A 16,682-nucleotide genomic window follows, 5' to 3' on the forward strand; every position below is an offset into this window, starting at 1 on the left:
GATGCATTTTTTTTTTTTTTAAGAGCTCTACAGGAGACAAAGGCAGCAGATCGAAGTGTGGTTTAAATGGAAGGAGGATATTCTGAGCACAAAGGTTTGGGAAGGTGTAACTGCATGTGTTCACTTTGGTCCCTGGTTATTCTTGCCTCTTCCCTTCCATCTTCAGAGTGGAACATACAAGCAAGCTCTATGACTATTCACCACGAAGACCAATAAAGCCCACCTGTTTGAAATGGTAACTTGAATGTCACCATCTGTAGTCCCAGCCAGGTGGCACACCTAGGGATGTAGGAAAGTCACCTGTTCGCAGATTATGTTGATGGTGGGGGGGGAGGCGTTCCATCCCTCCCCCCGGAATCCTTGCCGGGGGGGGGAGGCACTCCGTTCCTCCCCCCCCCCGGAATCCTCCACGGCTGGCTGTGCTCCGCGGCAGCTCCGCGGAGCAGCAGGCCAAGCCCAGCCAGGCCAGAGCCGTCCGCAGCCGGATTTCCGGCCGCGGAGGGCTCTGGGTAAAAAAAAAACAAAACCGCATATGCAAATGGCAGCGGCTACGGCCGCTGCCATTTGCATTCCTTATTTTTGCCCTCTTAATCTACGTAAATATTTACATAGACTATGACAGCAAAAATCAAGGGGAATGCAAATAGCATGGCGGTCACTATTTGCATCCCTTTTTGATTCCCCGTTTTAGCTTACGTAAATATTTACGTAGATTAAGAGGGCAAAAATAAGGAACGCAAATGGCAGTGGCAGTAGCCACCATTTGTGTCCGGGGTTTTGTTTTTTAACCCACCCAGCCATGATAGGCTACGTAAAGATTTACATAGCCTATCACGTCGTGTTTTTTTTAAAAAAAACCTAGTCATGATAGGCTACGTAAATCTTTATGTAGCCTATCACATCTTTCTTTTTCTTTTTCTTTTTCTTTTTTACCAGAGTGGAAATGGCGGCAGCGGCAGCCGGTCGGAAGACCGGCCACCGCCGCTGCCACCGCTGCCGCCGGAGCCGCCGCCGGAGCCGCCGCCGGAGCCACCGCCGCCCGGAAGATCCGCCCCAGGTGAGTCTTGTCCCGGGGGGATCCGCGGGGTGGCAGGGGGGTGGCAGGCTGTTCCGCCATGGAGTTCGGGGGGCTGAATGTACTGGCATTCGGCCTCACCGTGATCCATGGCAGAATTCTCTGCCATCCCTAGGCACACCCAGGAGCTCTCCTGAGCTCCTGGTGGATTACCACATGTGGCTGCTGGGCTGCATTTAGCTTAGTGCAGCCTTCTCCAACCAGGTGCCCTCCAGATATTTCAGACTACAATTCCCAGCATGCCTGACCATTGGCCATGCTGGTTGTGGCTGAACAGAGCTGATGTCCAAAATATCTGGAGTGCACCCAGTTGGGGAAAGCTGGCTTAAGGAGCAACCCTATGTGTGTTTAGACTGAAGAAAGTCCTACCTCTCCTAGCATTCCCCAACCAGCTGGTGGGGAGAATGCTGGGAGTCGCAGGACTTTTTTCAGTCTAAACATGCATAGGATTATGCTTTTAGTGGGTTCCAGCTTTTGCAAGTCTGTTCTGAGTGTGAGCCTTCTTGGGAGCAAGGACTGGGGCATGTTGGGTGGAATTACACTAACGCACCAGCTCAAAATGTAACATTTGCTCTGGAGCTGTAGGGAGGTAGCATAGCTCCATGATACATCACATTCTCTGCATGTGCAAAGTTCCAAGCCCCAAATTCAATCCCTGGCATCTCCAGCAGGTTGTGGAGGCTCTCCGAATTCTCCCATGAAGCTCATTTTGCCTCGCTCATGTTCTGAAATACAGGCATTTTTAAATGTTTTTCATCACTATGGAAAGACGCACATTATTCCTTCTCAAAAATGTGGACATGCACCCCCATAGGGGTAATAGCCCATCAGTAGGGGCTGGGAGCTAAAGTGCTAACTGGTTGTAAACTACAAAGGAGTAGAAGGAAGACAAGGAGGAGGAGGAGAACTCCCTCCCTAGGGAACTAATGGGGAGGGGGGATGTGCAGTTCCAAATGCCAACACAAGTTCGGGAACTTGCAAACATTTCCCAAGAATTGTGTTCCTGTTCTCATTTGCATTTGGGGTTATGAACAGGACATGGCCCCATGAACTGTGAACAGGAACAAAATTTCTGTGCAGCCCAAATCTCCACTTCAAAAGACCAGTGGCAGGTAGCGATGTCAGAGAAATCTGTTTCAGGGGGTGGAGTTGGACAAGTTTTCCTGGACTCGGCCCCCTGGATTTCGTTCTGGTTCCCACTATGGCATCCAACTTGATCTGCAGCGAGTTGGGCCAGTTCATGGATTTTCTGGGGATGTTATGCATTTGGGGGTAGGGGGTGATATTCTGCCATTTGCACAAATGTCTGAGGAGTTTGCACAAATTATGGATGAATTTGGCAAATTTGGCGAGTTGCATACGATTTCTTCCATAATCTGCACAAAGTCGCTCATAATTGGTGCAAATTCACCCATAATTTGAGCAAAATGCTCCAAAATGTGTGCAAACTGCAGAGCCCTCCCATAGTAAAGTTCTCGGAATTCAGGGAACAGCCTCGGCCACAGAGACAAAGCAAGTTGTACACACCACAGAACTCAGTTGAGCCAAAAAAGAACTGGATTTTCCAGCAGCAGACATCAAGATACCCCACCCCTGCTTAAGTGCCTGGAGAACTGGTTTGCACTGAATTGTGCAGTGCGCCCACTACAGTGAATTGTGCTGTGGTGCAGAGTATGTGGCTGAGGGAGAATTGGTGGCCACGCGAAAGAAGAGCATTCATGCCTGTAACGTTGCATAAACACCCCCTTTACAGACACCAATTATGCAACATTAGCTTCACAGAAGAGCCTGAGCTACCACTGTTTCACAAAATGGCAGCTTGCTACAAGGCTGGAGGGCCCTGCAGCTTCGTTGGGTGCTTGCCGGGCCATCCAGAAGCTCACCCGGCACCACGAACAGGGGTGTACGGTGGCTTGGTAAGACCAGACAAAGCCGGACACGGATGAATCTGTCCATCCCTAATGGAAAATTGGCATCCTTGGATTTTCTCTCTGAAAAGTTGCTTCTGGTTACACTAACAAGCTTTCTCAGTTGAAAGCCTAAACAGAAAACGGTTGAACGTCCCCATGTTCCTCATGGACCCAGCATAATTTATGGAGAGCGATCTAGCAAAACATACGCCATTTAAAGCTGTATAATATACTCACAAATTCTTATTAAGGTCTGCAGGGTGTTTTTTTTTTTCTCTCCCAGCCCTGCGAGACAGAAGTGACTTATCATTATGCATCACCATGAAAGCAGATTAAAATTAAATCAATCTGTTTATCTATGGGTTTGCAAGGCAGCTTTCTCTCCCCAAAACTAACATGTTCTCCGTCTAATTAACATTTTAGGAGGAAATGAGGAAAAAAAAATCACCCAGGCACTTGAACATCTTCACTCAGAGAGAGATATTAAAAAAAAAAGTCCCACAAGGCTTTCTAATTAAATTTAATTAGTAAAAGGGCACAAGCCCAATCCAAACTTCAGAAGATGAACTTTGCATGTCAGAGTTAAATAAAGCAGATTTCTTGGAGATGTTTGTTCCGTGACTTCGGCAAACGCTGTTGCGTTTGTTGTACAGCAGGGTCTCTCTGGGTCCCAAACAGGAAAACACAGAACCCAACAGGGTTACCGAGTTTTCAGTTTTCATCAACCCGAGACTTGAGTTTGAAGGTTCACTCTCAGGGCCTTGATGTAGCACTGAATTGCAAGGACATTGCTAGTCTGGCATGCCTAAACACTTTATGTTTGCTTGAGTTTGTTTCCCCACATATGTGCAGATGTGTTAGACTAGTGGGCATATGGCTGCCTGTGGCAACTATTTCATATTCAGTGCTAAGCATTATACCAATAAGCAGTTCACATAAGAACATGAGAAGAGCCCTGCTGGATCAGACCCAGGGTCCATCTAGTCCAGCATTCTGTTCACACAGTGGCCAACCAGCTGCCTGCAGGTTAGAAATCACATGTTCTAAAATTACGCACACACAACTTTCCTGGGGAATGCTTTTCCACTGGGTTTCCAAAGATGAAATGTCAGATGACTCCTCCAAAAAAAAAGTGCATTGTCACCAATTCCTGGGGAGAGACAGAGCAGAAATATCTACCTGTAGCAGAGATGGGCAGCGGATGTTTTGAATTACCTCTCCCATCAGCCCTAGCCAGCAGACTAGGGATGCCCTTTGGGGGCTTGCTGGATTTCCACAGTGCACACAGTTGGGCTTGCATTTGCAATTGGAGCCACGTGTTTCCCCTGAATTCCAGGGGCTTTTAATGTTTTGTTTTATTTTAATGCTGAAATAGACATTTGCACAGATTTTGGCTGTTGTCGTTGTTGTTTATTCGGTCAGTCGCTTCTGACTCTTCATGACTTCATGGACCAGCCCACTCCAGAGCTTCCTGTCGGCTGTCGCCACCCCCAGCTCCCCCAAGGTCGAGTCCGTCACCTCCAGAATGTCATCCATCCAGCTTGCCCTTGGTCGGCCCTCTTCCTTTTGCCTTCCACTTTCCCTAGCATCAGCATCTTCTCCAGGGTATCCTGTCTTCTCATGATATGGCCAAAGTACTTCAGTTTTGCCTTTAATATCCTTCCCTCAAGTGAGCTGTCTGGCTTGATTTCCTGGAGTATGGACTGGTTTGATCTTCTTGAAGTCCAAGGCACTCTCAGAATTTTCCTCCAGCACCACAGTTCAAAAGCAACTATCTTCCTTCACTCAGCCTTCCTTATGGTCCAGCTCTCGCAGCCATAGGTTACTACGGGGAATACCATTGCTTGAACTATTTTGTTGTCAGTGTGATGTCTCTGCTCTTCACTATTTTATCAAGATTTATCATTGCTCTCCTCCCAAGAAGTCAACGTCTTCTGATTTCCTGGCTGCAGTCAGCGTCTGCAGTAATCTTTGCACCTAGAAAGACAAAGTCTGTCACTGCCTTCACGTTTTCTCCCTCTATTTGCCAGTTATCAATCAAGCTGGTTGCCATAATCTTGGTTTTTTTGAGGTTTAACTGCAACCCAGCTTTTGTGCTTTCTTCTTTCACCTTTGTCATGAGGTTCCTCAGCTCCTCCTCGCTGTCAGCCATCAAAGTGGTATCATCTGCATATCTGAGATTGATAATGTTTCTTCCAGTGATTTTAACTCCAGCCTTGGCTTCATCAAGCCCAGCACGTCGCATGATGTGTTCTGCGTACAGGTTGAATAGGTAGGGTGACAGTATACAACCCTGCCGTACTCCTTTCCCAATCTTAAACCAGTCCATTGTTCCGTGGTCTATTCTTACCGTTGCTACTTGGTCATTATACAGATTCCTCAGGAGGCAGACAAGATTACTTGGTATCCCCATACCACCAAGAACTTGCCACAATTTGTTATGATCCACACAGTGAAAGGCTTTAGAATAGTCAATAAAACAGAAATAGATGTTTTTCTGACACTCCCTGGCTTTCTCCATTATCCAGCGGATATTGGCAATTTAGTCTCTACTAGTTCCTCTGCCTTTTCTAAACTCAGCTTGTACATCTGCCAATTCTCGTTCCACGAATTGCTGGAGTCTGCCTTGCAAGTTCTTGAGCATTACCTTACTGGCATGTGAAATAAGTGCCACTGTTCGATAGTTTGAACATTCTTTGGTGCTTCCCTTTTTTGGTATGGGGATATAGGTTGATTTTTTCCAATCTGTTGGCCATTCTTGTGTTTTCCAAATTTGCTGGCATATGGCATGCATCACCTTGACAGCATCATCTTGCAAGATTTTAAACAGTTCAGCTGGGATACCGTCATATCCTGCTGCCTTGTTGTTAGCAATGCTTCTTAAGGCCCATTCCACCTCACTCTTCAGGATGTCTGGCTCCAGCTCACTGACCACACCATCAAATCTATCCCCGATATTATTATCCTTCCTATACAGATCTTCCATATATTCTTGCCACCTTTTCTTGATCTCTTCTGCTTCTGTTAGGTCCTTGCCATCTTTGTTTTTGATCATGTCCATTTTTGCCTGGAATTTACCTCCGATGTTTCTAATTTTCTGGAAGAGGTCTCTTGTCCTTCCTATTCTATTATCTTCTTCCACTTCTGCGCATTGCTTGTTTAAAAATAATTCCTTATCTCTTCTGGCTAACCTCTGGAATTTTGCATTTAATTGGGCATATCTCCCCCTATCACTGTTGCCTTTTGCTTTCCTTCTTTCTTGGGCTGCTTCCAGTGTCTCAGCATACAGCCATCTTGCCTTCTTGGTTTTCTTTTTCTTTGGGACTTTTTTTGTTGCTGCCTCCTGAATAATGTTGCAAACTTCTGTCCATAGTTCTTCCAGCACCCTATCTACTAAATCTAGTCCCTTAAATCTATTCTTCACCTCCACTGCATATTCACGAGGAATATTAGTGAGCTCATATCTAACTGATCTGTGGGTCTTCCCTATTCTCTTTAGTCTGATACTAAATTGTGCAATAAGAAGTTCGTGATCTGAACTACAATCAGCTCCAGGTCTTGCTTTTACCAACTGCATAGATGTCCACCACCTTTGGCTACAAAGGATGTAGTCAATCTGATTTCGGTGTCAACCGTCTGGTGAAGTCCATGTATAAAGTCGTCTCTTAGGTTGTTGGAAGAGAGTGTTTGTTATGCACAGTGAGTTGTCCTGGCAAAATTCTATCAGCCTATGTCCTGCTTCATTTTGTACTCTCAGACCATGCTTGCCTGTAATTCCAGGTGTCGTTTGACTACCCACCTTAGCATTCCAGTCTCCTATAATGAAAATAACATCTTTTTTTGGTGTACTATCCAGTAAGTGCTGCAGATCCTCCTAGAACTGATCTACTTCTGCTTTTTCAGCATCTGTGGTTGGGGCATTTATTTGGATCACTGTGATGTTAAATGGCTGAGTCTTGTGTCATTTGCACAGATTTTGGCTGCAATTTGTGCAAATGTCTATTTCTGCAAAACACACATGCACACAGAAAATCTGCCTGCCCGGTGGCCTGATTTGCTGTGGACCGAGTCAGGCCAGCTGGCAGAAGACAGCACGAAATCGAACGGGTTAAGCTGCCAAAAGTTCATTGATGTCCAACCCCAACCGGATTCCTCCAACATCTCTACAGCTGAGTAAATGATAGAGAATGATGGAAGTCATAGGCAAAAACTTCCCCACTCCTCATCTTTATTATAACCAGGTCACTGATGCTTGCATGGTTGCTCGGTTGATTTTTTTTAAAGTCCCAGATAGTATTGGCGTCTTTGCTTTAGCTCTGCTTGCAAATGATTTCCAATAAGAATTTATCTCCTGTTCTAAATGCACCCTACATCTGTGGATAGCATGGAATGCTTGATGTGCTCTGCTTCTCATCCATGCCGGTGGTCAGCAAATAAACATCCCCTCAATAAGAGTAGGAAGCTTTTCTACCTCCAGGCATCCCCAATCACTCAATCTATTCACTGAGGCATAAGAGAGCACAATTAATAGAATAATGAGAGAGGCTAAAATTATACACACTCTGCCTCCCTCTCTCTAAAGCTAGGGAATACATTCACACGGACATGCGACATGCACACCTTCCATCTGCCCTCATTTATCAGGGACACTTCCTATTTTCTAGTATCTATCTTTTTCAGAGTACCCTTATTAAAATGTGATTACCACGAGTGCATTAGACTTCTCATTCTTCGAGACTGGTTCCTGAAAGTTGAATCTCTGGTTAGATAGATGCCTCTTGTCTCTAATGTGTATGCCCATCAAGGAGAACTGTGAGCCAACGGCTTCTTGAATTCTCCACCCAATTTCTGGGCAGATAAAATGTTGTGGTCTTGCGGAGAAGAGACTTTCACCACATTTCTCGAGGGGTAGTCGAAATTCTCCAATAGTTTCTTGGGGGTTGTGGGCTCACCTTTAGCAGTGACAGTAGCATTACTTCTTTCTGTTTTCCTCAGTCATTGTGTTCATCTGGTTGTTGTTGTTTTTCCCCTACAGCAACTGCGTTGGCAGTCCAGCCACACATTTTGCATCCTACCCCGTGCCCTGGATCTAGCATTGTTCTGGGGCAAAAAAAGGTAGCCTCTACTCTCACATACATACAAATGGTGGAGAATATTCAATGAAAAGTCTGCAAAATGTTCATCTGTCTGTCTGTCTGTCTTGTCTGTGTGCATGTCTGTGTGATTAGGGATGTGAGAACCCACCCCAGCTCTGGTCCTCCAGGTGCCCGCAGAAGAGGAGCCTTCACTCGCCCCTCTGGACCCATGTTCAGGCTTCCCACGAGCTCGGTAAGTTGCTCTGACTCACCAGGATCCTGTCTGGTGAGCGCCCAGCCACCCACCATTTTCCCGCCTTTGTCATCTGCATCAAAAGGAAATTTGTTTGTTTGTTTTTGAAGGTGCATATTTAAATATGCACAGTTTGGGGCCAGGAAAGCTTAATCTGCACAATATTAGAGGCATTATACCCCCAAACAGCACATATTTAAATATGCACCTTTTTAAAAACTTCCTTTTTTGGCAGACAACAAAGGCAGGAAAATGGTGGGCGCTCACCGGATGGGATCATGGCGAGTCCAGGAGGACATGAGTGGGGGGTGAGCAAGGACAGCGTCTTGGGGGGTGCAGTCCGGGGGTCGCAGGCAGGGGGAGCAACAGAATGCCAGACCTGGTTGGGCACCTGCAATATCCCTATGTGTGATACAGAGAGAGAGAGAAATATCAGAAATTTTCTCAGAAAAAAATGCACACTCATGAGCATTAACACTGCCCTGTAGTGTATAGCTTGCTGTTTCATGTACTGCCAAGGTCCCATTTTCAACAGTTAGCAACTGATAATAGGATAGTTTTGCTTTGCTTTGTTTTTAGCACACCTTTAACCTAAAAATTATTATAATAACCTCTTGCCTTTTAAAATCATGCAGGACATGCAATGCTAGAGTAAATGGAAATACAAAAGAGAGAACAGAGCTCCCAAGGCGGGTAAAATGGCAGGGCTTGAATAATCATCCTTGCCAAGAGAAAAGGCATGTTACAATAGAGGAATGATGTGCAATTCAGCAAAAATGATGAAAAAGCTTTCCAACATTCTCCGAATTCCATCTTGAAGCTGGTTCTGACTCAAGTCCATATCAGATTGCAAGCGTTGTTTTATTTTTAATTTTTGCATGAAAACCTGTGCATATTTTTCTGTGTACTTTTCAAAATGTACACAGATGCAATCCTGTGCATCTTTGCATTCTTTACCCATAATGAATATAATAATATTTGTGCACATTTTTCAAAAGTGTGCATTTTCCATGCCCATTTTTCAAATGTACGCATGCTGTCAAATGCATTTTTTCCCCCAGCCTGCAAATCGCACAGTAAGCTCAGAAAAGCATGGACTTTGACAGCACATTGCATCTGAGCCCATGTGCAGCTGGGAAGGAGTGAACTGGGTAAATCCTGTTCAAAAACAAACTGAAACTACTTTCTCACGCATCCCTACAAGAGAGTCTCTAGTTTCATCTGTGGAATGGGAACATTGGAAGCTGCCTTATATCAGATCAGGCAGACCAGCCCAGGATTGCCTATGCAGACTGTCACTGTCTCTCCAAAGTCTAACTTAGGCAGGGCTGGGGAGAAAACAGGGATTTGACCAAAAATGTACACAATTGACCCAGCAGTTCGAGGAGAGCTGGTTTTGTGAAAGTCTCACCCTTCAGGCAAAACAATACCAGACCTTCAGAAAACCATCCCAGGAGAGTTTTTAGTGTTTATTTATTATGTATTTATCTGAAGTATGTTTATGTCATTCCTCAGCCAAAACGTTTCCCAGAGTGACTTACATATATTCTATTAAACAAGATGGTCCCTTTCCACAGGATCATAATCTAAATAGACACAGCACGCAATGAAAAGGGATGGGGAGGGAAGAGGAAAGAATTAAGTGGTTTTTCAGTCAGGCTGGTGGAATGGCTCTGCTCACCCTTGACATCCCCCTCAGTTGGGCTTGCTGGAATGGCTGCTGATAGTAGAGGGAGAATGGGGTTGTGCTGCCTTTATTCTTTGTTCGTTTGTTTGCATTTATGCATGTTGCCCTGAGAGCTTTGGCTGTAAGGCAAGTCAGATGTTAAAGAAATAAGTGCATTAAATTAAATGTAGATGGCCAAGGCATCTGTGCTCTCTATCACAGTTGGCCAGCCCTGGACTCGCCACACTTATGCCCACAATCCTATGCAATGCTTACTTGGGAGTATTTCTTATGGAATGCAACAAGACAGTAAATATGCATCAGATCACAGCGCCAGAGAAAAAAAGAGGTTAAAATACTCAAGCAGCTAGAGGAGAGTGCTCCGGTAGCTCACACAAACAGCAAGAGCCAGCCACTTCAAAATTACACACCATCTCAGCAGTTGAGCCTTCCCAAGTGAAAGCTATTTTGCAGGCGCAGATATAGGTCAGCGGGTAATCCATTCCCGATAGAGCTTCCCAAAGCAAAGATTATTAACAGCAGTGTCTCTCTCTCTCTCTCTCTCTCAATCTCCACCCCCCAATCATCTCAAAATTCCAAGTAGCACACCTAAGCCCGGCTGCACATTTGAGTCACTGAAAAGGAAATAGCTGCACGAGTTGTGCGGCTCTCGTCCCAGCAGGCAATAGTCAAATACTAGCAACGGCACAGCGAGGCCTGCTAGCAAGCAGAACGCAGAGCTCCATCTGAGCCAGGGCTTTGGCCCAAGGCTAACGGCTGCTTCTCAATGGCATGCTAATTCAGGATAGTCCTGGGAATTCAGGGTGGCGGTTGTTTTCATGGGCACTTGTCGGAACGGCAGGGAGCACCCCACATACCACAGAGATAAGCCGATCTCTTCCCAATTCTGGAGAAGCTCTCGGGGGCCATATCCCAGTGGTGCGAGCAACTAAAGTCAAAAGATGAGGGGCCAAAAATACCAGGGGAACCCCAGGCTCAGGGGAGCCCCAAGTTTTACAGAATGAGGGGAGGAAACAAAGTTTGGGGGAAATCCCCAAAATGGCCCAATGAGGACTGAGAGTCATCAGTGGCCACAGGCTGGGGCAGGGGAGGTGGCAGACTGTTGGGGTGGGGACAGAAAACCAGGGGGGAGATGGAATGGTGTATGGGATTCTTCAGAGGAGCTCTCCACCCTACAACATTCTATTCCAGTTCTTCCTTATTGAAGGCTATTGACCTAGAGCAGGGGTGCAGAACTTCTTTCAGCCCGAGGGCCAAATTGCATTCTAGAGAAGCTCCTGGCTTCTGGCTGAACATCAGGAAAAATGTTCTCACTGTTATAGCAATACAACAATGGAACCAATTCCCTAGGGAGGTGGTGGGCTCTCCCACACTGGAGGCATTGAAGATGAAGCTGGACAGCTACTTCTCAGGGATGCTTTGACTTGGATTCCTGCACTGAGCAGGGGGCTGGACTCGATAGTCTTATAGGCCCCTTCCAACTCTACTCTTCTATGATTCTATGATGACTCCACCAGCCAAGACTAGGCATTAGGGAGAAGGATGCTCTCTAGGCTGAAAGTCCATCTAGAAGAAAATCAGCTGACTTCCTGGAGTGAAGACAGTCAGCTAACTCTTCCAGTCAATAGGGACACAGCAGGGCATATAAAGCCCTTGCAGCCATGCCTGCTTTTCAGTCTGAACAACTTGTCTTGAGTGTGAGAGCTCTGCCTGCCACCTTTTTTTCAGACCGTGATCCATCTACCTTTAACTTCACATCCGCTTCTGTCCCCTACAGCCCTCTATTGCTGCTTTGGAACTTGACCCTATAGCTGGCTCCAACCCTACAGTTGCCTCTGGCCCTTTGACCCTTAATTCCCTGGTCTGGTTCCTGACTTCCAGCTTTTCCACGACCCACATCTATTGCCCTTCTGACTCTCATCTGCCTGCTGCAGATGTGCCATCTCAGAGCCAGGCCAAGGTCTGACGAGGAGAAATTTCCAATTAGGGATTTATGAGGATTGTGTTTTTGCTTGCAAAACAGGTACATCTGCCCTGTTCAAAGCCCCGAACACAATCTCAAGCATGTGTCCACCAAAAATATTTGTCAGCCACCGAACATGAGCTCACATTTGATTTGCGCAACTTTCCCAGTTAAATTTGTGCAACATTCTCAATTTGCACAAATAACCCCGTAGACTGAATCAGCCCCACTTTTAGACTGTGGAGGATAGTTGTACAGATTAGGAAATGTGTACAAATTGGGGAAAATGTGCAAATTTCATGTTTGATCACAACTTGATTTGAGCCATTTTCCCGTTCATGAAGAATGAGCAGCGATCCGAAACGCAAACAGGAATCAGGCAGGAAATGAACTGCAAATCCTAGTGATCTTGAATATCACTTGTTCACCCATCCCTGTTTGCAATATGCTATGGAGTGACTGGCAAAAACACGAAGGACACAGAAAGTCCAAGGTGGAGATGCTGAATTGTGAACCAAAAATTGTGGCAGGTCCCCTCTGGGTTCATAGGGAAGCATCCATCAAAATAACTTCTATTACAGCCCAACCAGAGAACAGCCTCAGACTCTCTTTCTTTAACTTGTAAGAATTGCAAGTCTCAGTTTCAGGATCCCCTGTGCTCCTATTAGGCAGTAAGGTTTTTCTTTTAACAGCACAGCACAGCAGAATGCTGCTGTTTGGCATGGGAAATCCATATGCTTGTAGTAGGAAAGAAATTAATAGCTTACCTAGGGATTAAGCAATTGCTGAGGCACAGTGGATGCTGTGCGCCTGCTCCATGGGCACAGTTAGTTAAATATCTTCTCATCAATCAATTAAGCCTGAGCAGCTGCTGAGAGGAGGAGTGAGCAGATCGAAAGGGGGCTGGAGCACAGGGCTCTTTGAGCTCCCAATTAGAACAGCTTCACCATTTTGTTTCCACTTTCTGCATCTCCCCCTCTCCCCAGTTCATAGACCCAAAGTGAAACCAGCACAAATGAACACCAGACCCCTGCAGCATGGTTGGGCCGAAGGCCAGGGCAGGTGACTCACTGGAATGACTAACAGGTGGGCCAGGCCTGCGATCCTGCAGCCACCACAGTGGTTCCTCACACCGCAGTGAGGAAATGAAGGGACATCTCCATTTCCTCACTGATGCACGGTGCATGGGCTACATGGTTCAGAAGATGGGGGTTAGGGTTGAGATGATGTTGTAAGGTGCTAGCAAGCTCAAACTGGGAAATTGGGGATAGGACCTCCTTTTCCAGAGACCCCAAAGGGCAAGGCCAGTGAAAATAGATAACAGTGAACAAATAGTCCAACCTGGTCCGCGTTTCAGGCACCACTGTACGTTCCTTAGCTCTCCAGTTTGGTGCAGCTGCGGTATAGAGTAGTGAAGGCTTTGGAATCTGCCTGCCTACGTGTATTGGAATACACCACCTGCCTCTGTCCCATCAAACCAACTGCTGCCCACCTTTGAGACTTGACCTCTTGTCTGTCTTGGACTTCATTACATCTCTCTCATCCCCTTGAGTACACCATCCTTCCCCAACCTGGTTCACTCAAGATATCTCAGACTGCAATCCCTATAATTCCCAACCAGCCATGGCTGGTTTAGTGTTTGTTTGTTTGTTCATTTATTTATTTCATTTCTATACTGCTCAATAGCTGAAGCTCTCTGGGCGGTTCACAAAAATTAAAACCAAAAAGCACACCGTAAAACAATATAAAATATAAAACAATTAAAACCACAATATAATGATACAACCAGAATAAAACCTAGCAGCAATACAGAGATATAAAAAACAGTTTTAAAGAAGCAAAGCTACAAGACTAGAAAGCTAAAATGCTAAAATGCCTGGAAAGTTCTGAAAAACCATTTAATAGAGGACATATTCTCAGAATAATCCTGAGTCCACCTGATAAAATATCTAGTAGCACTGATAAGAATTACCTGTGACCTCTGTACACCAGTTAACATATAACTGTATGGTAAGAAGATGTAATCCTGATGAAATTTGTTTTATTTTAGTTTCTATTTTGGTTTGGTTTGGTTTTATCTTGCTTTGTTAATATTAGTGAAATTCAATAACAATTTGTATTTAAAAAAACATATCAGATATTAAATTGATAAGAACAGATACTACACACGATCTTAGAAAAAAGGCCAAGAAGCAAGTGGTTTGCCCTAAACCACCCGATAGTGCTCAGTAAATGTGTCCCTTTTAGCTTGCAAACATGCTAAATTTGACTCTTTTAGTGCTCCATAGCCGCTTGAGAGCACCATTTTGTTTGTGTGTTTTTTTAAGAAAAAAATCATGGTGGGGTGTGTTGGGGGCAGGGGGCAGGGGACGCAAGAGGGCAGTGTGTTGCCCACCCTGTGGTAAGGTATTTGGGGCAGAGATTTGTATCTTGTAAATCCCAATAGATGTATTATTATTATTATTATTATTATTATTAATAATAATAATAATAATATAAAAAATAATAGGCTATCAATGTCTACTAGTCTTCATGGTTATATGCTGCCGCCAGTATCAGAGGCAGTATGCCTATGTACCCCCATTGCTGGGGAACATGGGTAGGAGGATGCTGCTGCACTCCTGTCCTGCTTGTGGGCTTCCCACAGGCAGCTGGGTGGCCATGGTGGGAAGAGGATGCTGCACTAGATGGTCCCTTGGTCTGATCCAGCAGGGCTCTTTTTATGTTCGTAATAGTAATATACTACTTGTTGTAGTAGTGTTTATTATTACTATTAAGTACTGCTGGACAATATAAATTAGAACCGCGTACAGTCAATCATTTTGTGACTAGACTATGTAATCTGTTGTGGGTAGAAAACATCAGCCTTTTTTGTGGGGGGAGCACCAATCTATCACTTTGCTTCAGTGCCAGAATTCCCAGCCGTAACTTGTGCATTGCATTCCAAACACATTGCTGTTTAAAAGCTAGTCAGCATGCTACTTCTTGGTGCCAGAGATGTCTGTATTACCAAGAAGGAAATACAGATTTTTATTCAAGCTGACTTCCCCCTTGGCTGGAACATTGTTTGCCAATAAGAGCTTGATGTTTGTGTGTGTGTCGGGGGGTGGGGTGATCTTTTGGACACATCGATTTTCTTTTTTGTCTTAAACCAAAGCAACCTTCTAAAAATAGATGCCGGAAGGTAAATATCTTAGAAGTCACTGTTTTGAGATCACTCAACATTTTAGGATTCCATAGTTTGCCTACTAGAGGCTTCTTAAGTTCATGGTAAAAAGAAGAGTAAAATTCAGCTATCTTTTTCTGCCCTTATGTTTTACTATTTGTATAATGCTGTTATGCACGTTGATTTACAGAGAGACAACAAGAAGACAGACTGTTGCCCTGAGGAGCTTACAATCAAACGTTCTACATAGGGAAGGCAAGAGAGGGAGAAGGGGAAGATAGAGGCGAAAATCAACAAGGGGCAATAGGCATGATCAGCTTGATTGCACATATTAGGAATGGACTATCAGCCCATATCCCAGCAGTGTCAGTTTCACATCTATTCAGTCTCCTTAGTCTGTTCTTTCCAATTTCCAAAGCACCCTGCTCTTGTTTTTTTTTTATTTGCATTTTATTGTCATATGCTGTTTTCCTTGAAATACATATTTTGTATGCAACCTTCCCTACTATACCTATTTTTGTATGCAGTTTTCCCTAATATATACATTTGTATATTCAGCTTTCCCTAAAATATGCATTTTTGTATGCAATTTAGGGATATATAAGAATGTCATTCCTATCTGCAAATCATGCAACGTCCCACTCCCAACCCGAGCACAAATGCAAATAGGAACACAATTCTCATGACACGTTTGCAATTTCCCAAACTTGCATTTGAGTTCAAAAGTGCACACCTGCACATATGCACACATGCTCATCCCTGCCCCCAAATCTATATTTTCATGCTTTGGCCCATGGCAGAAGGGGGATGCATATTTTCCTAATTGGAAATGCAAATCTTTCCATAAACAAAACATTTAAAAGATAGAACCTTGCATTCAGGAACACAAATAAAGTGAAATGAGCTTTGAGGAAGAATTTGGAGAACATCAACAAGCTTGAACATTGCATCTTTGCCCATTCCTAGTGCAATTTTTGAGCCAACAACAGCATCACAACATTTGAAGAAGTGTACAATCTGAAGATAACTGTGTTCCTATCTGTATATTTGTCTGGGAAGTGTGAATAAGGCTTGTTCACTCAAAAATGCAGACCAAGCGAAATCCTCCCCCATCCCTTGACATACTTAAGAGTTACTTTCAGAAAAGGACCAAGGGGTTGCCTTCTCTGATCCCTGACGATGATCTCTGCTCCTTCACCACTCTCTTAGCCATTCCACAACCCAACAGTGGGCCAAATTAGCCCCCGACTCCCACTTCTTATTGGAAAGGTTGCTGGAATGGCAGAAGTATGAGTTGACATCTGTGCATCATAATTCAAGCAGGAGATTGCATTATATGCATGGGGCAGTGATGCTGAACACCAGTTGAAGCTGTCTGTGAATGTTTTCTTTCCCCCTAATTTCCTGAGTTCACACTTTGGCTGCTAAGACAGACTTGGCAGTCTCTCTCCGACCCAGCTCCATTGCAGCTAAGAAATTCAAAGGTATTATAGTTGCAACCAAGCTGGGTTACATCATTGCAGGCCTTTGAGTGGGCCGTAAAGACTGATCCA

General features: G+C 44.8%; 1 protein-coding gene and 1 pseudogene across 1 annotated transcript in view; both read right to left on the reverse strand.

Annotated features, from left to right (window-relative positions):
* Window positions 1–16,682, reverse strand: part of TMEM132D (transmembrane protein 132D) — a 376,683-nt gene that overhangs the window by 311,553 nt on the left and 48,448 nt on the right. The window lies entirely within an intron of this gene.
* On the reverse strand, window positions 14,060–14,160 carry LOC146336048 (U2 spliceosomal RNA; annotated as a pseudogene).

The sequence above is a fragment of the Heloderma suspectum genome, chromosome 13 (genome assembly GCF_057233095.1).
Source record: "Heloderma suspectum isolate Gila_16-S chromosome 13, 16-S_ref, whole genome shotgun sequence".
Lineage (NCBI taxonomy): Eukaryota > Metazoa > Chordata > Lepidosauria > Squamata > Helodermatidae > Heloderma > Heloderma suspectum.